Consider the following 10486-nt stretch of genomic DNA (forward strand, 5'->3'; position numbering starts at 1 on the left):
GGTATTTGCAAACTGCAGCAGCACCCCATTTCTCTTGTACCAAAATCTGTTTTAGTTTGCTAGCTGCTGGAATGCAATATACCAGAAACAGAATGGCTTTTAAAAGGAAGAATTTAGCAAGTGGCTAGTTTACAGTTCTAAGGCCACTCGCTCCTAATTAAAGCGAGTCTATAAAAATGTCCAAATTAAGGCACCAACAAAAGGTTACCTTCACTCATGAAAGGCAGATGAAGTTCAGGGTTTCTCTCTCAACTAGGAAGGCACATGGTGGACAATGGCATTGTCTACTAGCTTTCTCTCCAGGCTTCTTGTTTTATGAAGCTCTTCTGGGGGCATTTTTCTTCATCATCTCCAAAGGTTTCTGGTGCATGGACTCTTGCAGTTCTTATGAGTACCTCGTCATTTTTGTCTTCTTCACTTTTAATATTTCTTTTTTCTTTCTGCTTCTCAGTCTGAGTCATTTCAAGTGTCTTATCTTCAAGTTCACTGGTTCTTTCTTCTGTGAGCTCCAATCTGCTCTTGAAACCCTCCTGGGCATTTTTCATTTCATCTATTATGCTCTTAAACTCCAATAGTTCTGTTTTATTCCTTTGTAAAATCTCTCTCTCTCTTTACTTAGACTCATATTGTTCATTCATTGTTTCTCTGATATACTTTAGTTCTTTGCAATTTTCCTCATTTCCTTTAGCATTTTAAAGGTCATTTAAAAAAAAAAACTTCATTTGGTAGTCCACATTCTCATCTTCTTTGATGTTTTCTGAATTGTGTTCTGTTCCTTAGTGTATTAGTTAGGGTTCTCTAGAGAAACAGAATCAACAGGGAACACTCTCAAATATAAAATTTATAAAAGTATGTCACATGACCACAGGAGCACAGAGTCCAAAATCTGCAGAGTAGGCTGTGAAGCCGACAATTCCGATGGAGGGTCCGGACAAACTCCACAGGAGAGGCTCACCAGCTGAAACAGGAAGAGCCTGTCTCTTCTGAATCCTCCTTATAAGACTTTCAGTGATTAGATTAAGCATCACTCATTGCAGAAGACATGCCCCTTTGGCTGATTACAAATGGAATCAGCTGTGCATGCAGCTGACATGATCATGATTTAATTCTATAAAATGTCCTCATTGCAACAGACAAGCCAGCACTTGCCCAACCACCACTTGGCCAAGTTGACATATGAACCAACCATGACAGTCCATCCCTTGTCAACTTGGCAACTATACATACCACCTTAAATCATACCTAATTTCTAAATAAAAAACAATAAAGCACACATTTTTTTTTCTTTCACCTAACAATACTCAAGTGTCCTGCATATAACTGGAAACACATTAAATCTCTCTAGAATAGGGTGCAAATCCTTGGGTAATATTCATTCTTATACTTGATATCTTACAATTTAAATAGCATAACATGAACAAAGCAGCATTACATTCCTCATTTCTGTAACTGATCACGTGGTCGAAGTTCATATTTATCACTACCTTCTTCCACTACCCATTCCATGTTCTCTTTACCTTAAGCAAGCACTTCAGCTGGCTATGGTTCTTTGCCTGTTGGGGTGACCCAAACCTTCATTCCTGAAGTTTCAAAGCCATTGGTAGTCCTGCCTGGATTGTGCTGTTGTAGTTTTCCATTGATTTTAATCACAGGTCATGGTAGTACTCAAAGACGCCATAGGGGATCTCCTATATTCCAAGAAAACTCTTCTTTACCTCCATTATGTAGTTGCAGTCCTACTTCCTCCTGATAGTCAGGGTCAATTACCCCAGACAATAATGTAATCCCCTTCTTGGCTTGTTGATCTAGTGGCATAAGTAGCCCAAAGTGACCAGGTGGCAGTCTTAACTTCCAGTTCAGTGGAATCATTGTTGTTTCTCCTGGAGGAAGCACTCCCCGTTTTGGAACTAAAACCTGTAGACCAGCAGAGCTCAGGGTCGCAGGGACAAGAAGCAAAAATTTTCCTAGTGGATCACTAGGGGTAATAGTGAGTGGTACCACTCCTATTTCCACCCCTTGGTTCCTGGACCCATGGATCCTGGCTATGGGAGAAACAGCACCATACAGTAGATGCTGATTCAGAGCATACACAGCTTCCTGGAGAACATTACCCCAGCCTTTCAAGGTATTGCCACCTAGTTGGCACCAAAATTGAGTTTTCAAAAGGCCATTCCATCATTCTATCAATCCAGCTGCTTATGGATGATGGGGAATGTGATAAGACCAGAGAATTCCATGAGCATGTGTCCATTCCTGCACTTCATTTGCTGTGAAGTGTGTTCCTTGATCAGAAGCAATGCCATATGGAATACCATGATGACGGATAAGGCATTCTGTAAGCACACAGATGGTAGTTTTGGCAGAAGCATTGCATGCAGGGAAGGCAAACCCATATCCAGAGTATGTGTCTATTCCAGTTAGAACAAATTGTTGCCCCTTCCATGAGGGGAGTGGTCCAATGTACTCAACCTGCCACCATGTAGCTGGCTGGTCACCTTGGGGTATGGTGCCATATTGGGGGCTGAATGTGGGTCTCTGCTGCTGGCAGATTGGGCACTCAGCAGTGGCTGTAGCTAGGTCAGCCTTGGTGAGTGGAAGTCCATGTTGCTGAGCCCGTGCATAACCTCCATCCCTACCACCATGACCACTTTGCTCATGAGCCCATTGGGTAATGACAGGAGTTGCTGGGGAAAGAGGCTGAGTGGTATCCACAGAATGGGTCATCTTATCCACTTGATTATTAAAATCTTCCTCCGCTGAAGTCACCCTCTGGTGTGCATTCACATGGGACACAAATATCTTCATGTTTTTAGCCCACTCAGAAAGGTCTATCCACATACTTCTTCCCCAGACCTCTTTGTCACCAATTTTCCAATTATGGTCTTTCCAATTCCCTGATCATCCAGCCAAACCATTAGCAACAGCCCATGAGTCAGTATACAAATGCACCTCTGGCCAGTTTTCCTTCTAAACAAAATGAACAACCAGGTACACTGCTCTAAGTTCTGCCCACTGGGAGGATTTCCCCTCACCACTGTGCTTCACAGATACCCCAGAAAGGAGTTATAATGCTGCAGTTGTCCACTTTCAGGTGGAATCTGCATATCGTGCTGAATCATCTGTAAACCAGGCCTGAGTTTTCTCTTCCTCAGTCAATTCGCTGTAAGGAACTCCCCAAGAGGCCATAGCTCTGGTCTGGGAAAGAGAAGGTAATGTGGCAGCAGGAGTGGAAACCATGGGCATTTGTGCCACTTCTTCATGTAACTTACTTGTGCCTTCAGGACCTGCTCTGGCTCTATCTCATATATACCATTTCCATTTTATAGTAGAGTGCTTCTGTGCACACCCAACTTTATGGCTTGGTGAGTCAGACAACATCCAGCTCATGATAGGCAACTAAGGTCTTATGGTAACTTGGTGGCCCATGGTTAAGTGTTCAGTCTCTACTAAGGCCCAGTAGCAGGCCAAAAGCTGTTTCTCAAAAGGAGAGTAGTTATTTGCAGCAGATGGTAAGACTTTCCTCCAAATTCCTAAGGGTCTGCATTGTGATTCTCCTATAGGGGCCTGCCAAAGGCTCCAGGCAGCATCTCTATTTGTCACTGACACTTCCAGCACCATTCGATCTGCTGGATCATATGACCCAAATGGCAGAGCAGCTTGTACACCAGCCTGGACCTGTCACAGAGCCTCCTCTTGTTCAGGTCCCCACTCAAAATTAGCAGCTTTTCTGGTCACTTGATAAATGGCCGGAGTAGCACACCCAAATGAGGAATATGTTGTCACCAAAATCCAAAAAGACCAACTAGGCGTTGTGCCTTTTTTTTTGGTCATAGGAGGGGCCAGATGCAGTAACTTATCCTTCACCTTAGAAGGGATATCTCGACATGCCCCACACCACTGGACAACTAGAAATTTCACTGAGGTGGAAGGCCCCTGTATTTTTGTTGGATTTATCTCCCATCCTCTGACACACAAATGCCTTACCAGTAAATCTAGAGTAGTTGCTACTTCTTGCTCACTAGGTCCAATCAACATAATACCATCAATGTAATGGACCAGTGTGATGTCTTGTGGGAGGGAGAAACGATCAAGTTCCCTGCAGACAAGATTATGACATAGGGCTGGAGAGTTGATATACCCCTGAGGTAGGACAGTGAAAGTATATTGCTGACCTTGCCAGCTGAAAGCAAACTGGTTCTGGTGGTCCTTACTAAAGCTATTGAGAAAAAAGCATTAGCCAGATCAATATCTGATACCAGGTACCAGGGGATGTATTGATTTGCTCAAGCAATGTACCACATCTGGAACAGCAGCTGCAATTGGAGTTACCACCTGGTTGAGCTTATGTTAATCCACTGTCATCCTCCAAGACCCATCTGTTTTTTGCACAGGCCAAATAGGAGAGTTGAATGGGGATGTGGTGGGAATCACCACTCCTGCATCCTTCAAGTCCCCAAGAGTGGCAGTAATCTCTGCAATCCCTCCAGGAATCTGGTATTGCTTCTGATTTACTATTTTGCTCAGTAGAGGCAGTTCTAGTGGCTTCCAGTTGGCCTTTCACCCCATAATAGCCCTCACTGCATGAGTTAGAGAGCCAATGTGGGGATTCTGTCAGTTGCTCAGTATGTCTATACCAATTATACATTCTGGAACTGGGGAAATGACTACAGAATGGGTCTGGGGGCCCATTGGACCCACTGGACCCACTGTGAGGCAGATCTGAGCTAAAACTCCATTGACCACCTGGCCTCCATAAGCCCCCACTCTGACTGGTGGTCCAGAGTGATGTGTTGGGTCCCCTGGAATTAGTCACTTCTGAACCAGTGTCTAATAATTCCTGAAATATCTGATCATTTCCTTTTCCCCAGTGCAGTTACCCTGGTAAAAAGCCGCCGGTCTCCTTGGGGAAGTTTGGAGGAAGATTAACAGTATAAATTTGTGGCAATATAACAGGGTTATCCCCCAAAGGGACCTGGCCTCCCCTTAATTCAAGGGGCTCTGGGTCTGTAAGCTGTTTCAAATCTGGAAATTGATTAAGGGGCCGTGACTCTGTGTTTCTGTAATTCAGTTTACATTTCCTTCACTTGACCTGGAATTCTTTTGTTTATACAGCTCAAACAAGAATTTAGTAGACTGCTCTTCTATTATATTTCTAAGTACCCCATGATTTACTAGCCAATGCCACAAATCTCTGCATGTCATATAATTTTGATGCCTGCTTTGAGTTTGCTGTCTATTATAATAGCCACGTCTACCCTGTCTTTGGTGATTAAGTGCTGCCACCTGGCTTCTGCCAACTTGGGATCCTGTCATCCTTATTGTGTTTAAGAATTCCAGCTCAGTAACAGTTCCTACAGTAATATCTGACCTACAGAGAACTGCAACCACAGAGCTCTTTAGGGATGATGGTGCTAGTCTCACAAATTTATTTCTCACTGTTCTGGTAAAAGGTGCATCCTCCAGACATTCCTGGGATGTAAGAGCAGGCTTTGCATGATAGATCCACTCCAACATTCCAATCTCTCTAAGCCTCTGGATCCCCTTATCTACATTATACCAGGGCAGTTCTGGCATTTCAACCTCAGGTAATGTTGGCCACCTTTTGATCCATGTTTCAACCAACCATCCAAACAAACTGTTAATACCTTTTCTAACCACTCAAGCTATAAAATTGAATGCAGAATCTCTGCTTAGTGGGCCCATATCAATAAATTCAGCCTGATCCAGGCTTATATTCCTCCCACCATTATCCCACACTCTTAAAATCCATTGCCATACATATCCCCCTGATTTCTGTCTATATAAATTGGAAAAGTCACATAGTTCTTTTGGAGTATAATGTACCTCCTCATGTGTGATACTTTGTACCTCACCTTTAGGGGCCTGTTGGGACTTTAGTCTAGATATAGGTCTGGTGGGGGTAGGTCATGAAAAGAATTAGAAATATCTTCCAAGCCATTTGCTTCAGGGCCTTCATTTGCAGTTTCATCTGGTGAAACAGGATTAATCACTCTAGGGCTAATCTCTTCAGGAGAAGGTTTGGTGGCCAACTCCTCAAGGCAGTCTGGAGGTGGGGCAGTTATGTCCTCAGGGTAAACTATTACAGGGTTATCTAGAGAAGACTCAGCATGATCTAGGGTTTCAACCTCCCCCCCTGACATCATTATCAATCCACATGTCACCATCCCATTTTTCAGGGTCCCACTCCTTTCTAATCAATGCCCTCAGTTTAACAGCAGAGACCATGCAAGATTGAGATTTCACTTTATGTTGTAAAGTTGCTACTCTAACAATAAGATTCTGAGTCTGATTTTCAGAGATCTCAAGTCTATGGCTACAGGATATAAGATTTTCCTTCAAGATACTCATAGAAACGTCTACGTCTTCCAGATGGCACTCAAGCTTCTTGTTTGAAGACTTAAGCCCATCCCTTTCACCCCTTAATTGTAGCCAGTGTATCTAACAACAACTAACCAACATCTCTATACCTCTTTTTTCTGCAAAACTCTGTAAAGGTGTCAAAACATTATCCCCCAGATTATGGCTTCGTACAAGTGAAGCATTAGGAGAATCGAATGTTGATATTTTGACTATCTCTTTTTCCAACTCACTCCATCGATTGGGAGTGTCATTCTGATTACAGGAATCAGAGTCCTTAGTGTCTTTGAGTCCAGTCAGAGTAGAAAACCATTCATAAAAACCCATTTTTAAGATTCTGTTTCTTAAGAACCACTCCTGGTACCAAGATGTATTAGGTAGGGTTCTCTAGAGAAACAGAATCAACAGGGAACACTCTCAAATATAAAATTTATAAAAGTGTCTCATGTGACTGTGGGAATGCAGAGTCCAAAATCCGCAGAGTAGGCTGTGAAGCTGACAATTCCGATGGGGGGTCTGGACGAACTCCACAGAAGAGGATCACCAGCTGAAACGGGAAGAGCCTGTCTCTTCTGAATCCTCCTTATAAGGCTTCCAGTGATTAGATTAAGCATCACTCATTGCAGAAGACATACCCCTTTGGCTGATTACAAATGGAATCAGCTGTGGATGCAGCTGACTTGATCATGATTGAATTCTTTGAAATGTCCTCATCGCAACAAACAAACCAACACTTGCCCAACCACCACTTGGCCAAGTTGACACATGAACCTGACCATGACACTCAGTATGGGCCAGCATTTCCTGTTTCTTTGTTTTGTCTTGCACTTTTAATTCCACACTGTACATTTTAATATTTTAAAATGTTAACTCTGAGATTTACTGCTGGGATTCCTGTTTCTTGGCTTTGTAACCAGCTATTGATTAAACAGATTTTATTGAGTTTTAGTCTTCCATCAGAAAGGTCTGCCCAAGGTGAATGCAGTGTAAAGGATTTCCCCTGTCTTTCTAGGCCTCTACGTGTCCTGGGCCTTTGCTTGTTAGTTGTTTCAGAATTCCCTCATTTATGGGAATTTGCTTGTTCCCTCTTTTTTCCCAGGAGACAGACATGCCTTTCCTGGGTATTTGAAGCTGGCAGACCTTTGTCCCAGACTATCTGCCTGTAAAGTTTTTTATCAGTCCTTTTATTGTTTCATATTGACTTTGTCTGGGGGGAAAATTATGGGAGAAGGGCATAAGAGATAGGACTTTCCCCAAACAGACTTTCCCAACAAAAACAGTGCCAGGGACTCACAAAGGGAGTACAGATCAGCTTTAAAGTGCCCTGGAAAGGGAATCAGGAAGGGTACTCAAATCTTCTCTGATGACTTCCCAAAGGTGACCTTTCCTGGCCTGCCCAGCAACTTCAGCCCTTCACCTAACTGTCCCCCCACCCCAGCCCTGAGGAAATGCTGGGTCTTTAATTCTGCACTCACTCCACCCCTGTCCAGGAGGTTTGAAACAATAGCAGTGCTGCCTCTGTCTTAGTCAGGGTTAAACAATGGCTGTCCTCAGAGCTGGTTCTCAGTGATCAAATTCTCTAATAAAAAGCCACAATCAATGCTCAACTGTGCCCATCCTGTTCTTGTGGAAGAGCATTTTTATGGCCTTTTTCTGTCACTAATGATCTAGGCAGGGATGGACCTCATGGTGGCCTGCTGTGAGAGTTGGGGATGGGCACTACATTGAGAGAGCAAGTCATTGATCTTTACCATAGTCATTGGTCTTTCCCATAGAGGAAAAAAGTTACCAAAGGTAGTGCTACTCCAAGGGTGTCTGCTGATTCTTGATGGCTTAGAAATTATGCTCTAATGTGCCACATGAAGGGGATGGGAGGCATATCTTGGGCTTCATGCAAGGTAGATGTTCTAAGTTAAAGCTGGAATCCATAAAAGGTACCCCTCAGTTGGTTATCTAGGAATTAAAAACTTGAGCATAGAGATAGAGAGACAGTAAAAGAATTCTTTGATATCAGCTTTGCTACTCAGTGGAGGGAAAAAGAAATAAATTTTTGTAAATAATTATGGGTTATTTGAATCTATGAATAAGAATCATGAAGTGTACAGATATTAAAATTTATATCTATACAATATATGAATGTTTAAAGAAACAAATATAATTAAATTAATTATAATTATAATTAATTTGATCATAATTTAAAAAGGAAAAAGGACTATCAAAAAATGACTAACCAGATGGTATATTCCTTACGTAGAATTTACAGAGATAAAAATTTTAATCTCTGAAATAAAACATTTATGGACATTTAAATAGATGTTTACGCATAGCTGAAGAAAAAATTAACAAAAATAGAGTTTTAACAACAGAGAAACAAACAAATGGGAAATGTTATTTATTTGTTTATTTTTTGGAGTGATGTTAGATTTTATTTTTTAAATTGGGGGATTAACATAAGAATTGTCATCGTTTTATCAAATAAAGCTTTTGCCAAAAATTCTATCATCTACTATCACCATCAAATCACTTAACGCTTATAGGGCAGGCATCATCTCAGAGTAAAGAATTTGTGATTCCCTTATTATTATCACTTTGTCAACAACTGGAGGGAATGGGGCAGTTCTGGCCCGTATGTGGAAGCCCCTGGTTGGACAGATGACCTGTAAGGTCCTTCTAGCTTGGAAAAATGTGTGGTACTTGAGAATGTAGAATGTCTCTTTGGCCCCTCACATTTCCACATCCATCTCTTATCTAGAAACACAGCTTGGAGGAGTCCAAGAGGTGAGCTGATAATGGTCTAAAAGATCTCCTTGCCTGAGAGCAGAGGACAGAAATATATATGTAGGCCAGAGGTCTGCAAACATTTCTGCAAAGAACCAGTAGTAAATATCTTGGGCTTTGAGGGCCGGACAGCCTCAGTTGCAACTACCCAACTCAGTCACTGCAGGGCAAAAGCAGCCACAGACAATATGTAAATGAATGGGTATTGCTGAGCTCCAATAAAACTTCATAGACACAGAGATTTGAATTTGATGTAAATTTCCCATGTCACAAAAAATTATTCTTATAACTTTTTTTCCAACCATTTAAAAATAAAAAGTCAGAGAAAGTCTCGTGGTCGGCTGAATTTGGTCCCTAGGCTATGGTTTGCAGACCCCTGAACTAGTGTGTTCTCAGTCTGAAATATCACAAGCCAGCCACGTGGCTTTAAGTACCCTGCTTCATCTCTGTGAACTCTGGGCTCCATACCTCTTAATAACTGTGTTCAGTCCAGACTGAAGGAAAGGAGGGAGGCACCTGCCAGGGGGCCATGTGGGCAGTGGCCTACTTTGTAACAGCCTGGTCAAATCGAGGGAATGGACCACTGCTCTTTTCTGGCTGCACCAACATGCCTTCTCCTGAGGCAGAAAGTTTCCTGGGCCTGCAGGTTGTCCCAGATGCATCCCCTATGCATCTGGGACAGAGCCAATCCTTACAGTTCCTCACATTCTCAGAGAAACAGGCAGCGCAGCAAAGGGCCCTGGACTCTGATGGGTTTTGGCAGGCATGGTGGGGGGGCATCCAAAAGGAAACATCCTCATTGGAGGCAGGGCAGAGGCTGCTGGCTGAGGCAGAGGCCATCCGGGGTCCCAGGCTGGCCAGAGGGCCCAACTAAGCTCCTCCAGGGCAGGGGCCAGTCTCCTGGGTACTGCGATGAAAAAGAGGTGGGCTCAAGCCTGGGCCACCCTCTCTAGTGAGCAGGAGTTTCTGATGACTTCATCTTCTCTCTGGCTTGAGTGGTTCAATGTCACAGCTGAGTCAGAGCAGTGATGAGGCAGGAATTACCCTTCCTGGTGAGAAAAAATTCCCTGGGCGGTGACTGAAGTTTTCAGAGTATCCAGCCATTCTCTCTGGGAGATGTCCCTAGAATCCTGGAGGCAGGTCCAAAGCTTCAAATCTTAAGAGCCTTAACTCTGTGCTGTCAAAAGCAGCTGGGCCATCTCAAATAAGTCATTTCGTCACTGTGGGTCTGTAAAAACAGGAGTTGCAACAGGCAGGGTCCAGGACCCCTCCAGACTTAAGATTCTCGAGCCCTACGACGAAGGCAATGAGAGGTAGCAGGGAGGCCTTT

Source organism: Tamandua tetradactyla, chromosome 4, assembly GCF_023851605.1.
Source record: "Tamandua tetradactyla isolate mTamTet1 chromosome 4, mTamTet1.pri, whole genome shotgun sequence".
In the NCBI taxonomy this organism is placed as follows: Eukaryota; Metazoa; Chordata; class Mammalia; order Pilosa; family Myrmecophagidae; genus Tamandua; species Tamandua tetradactyla.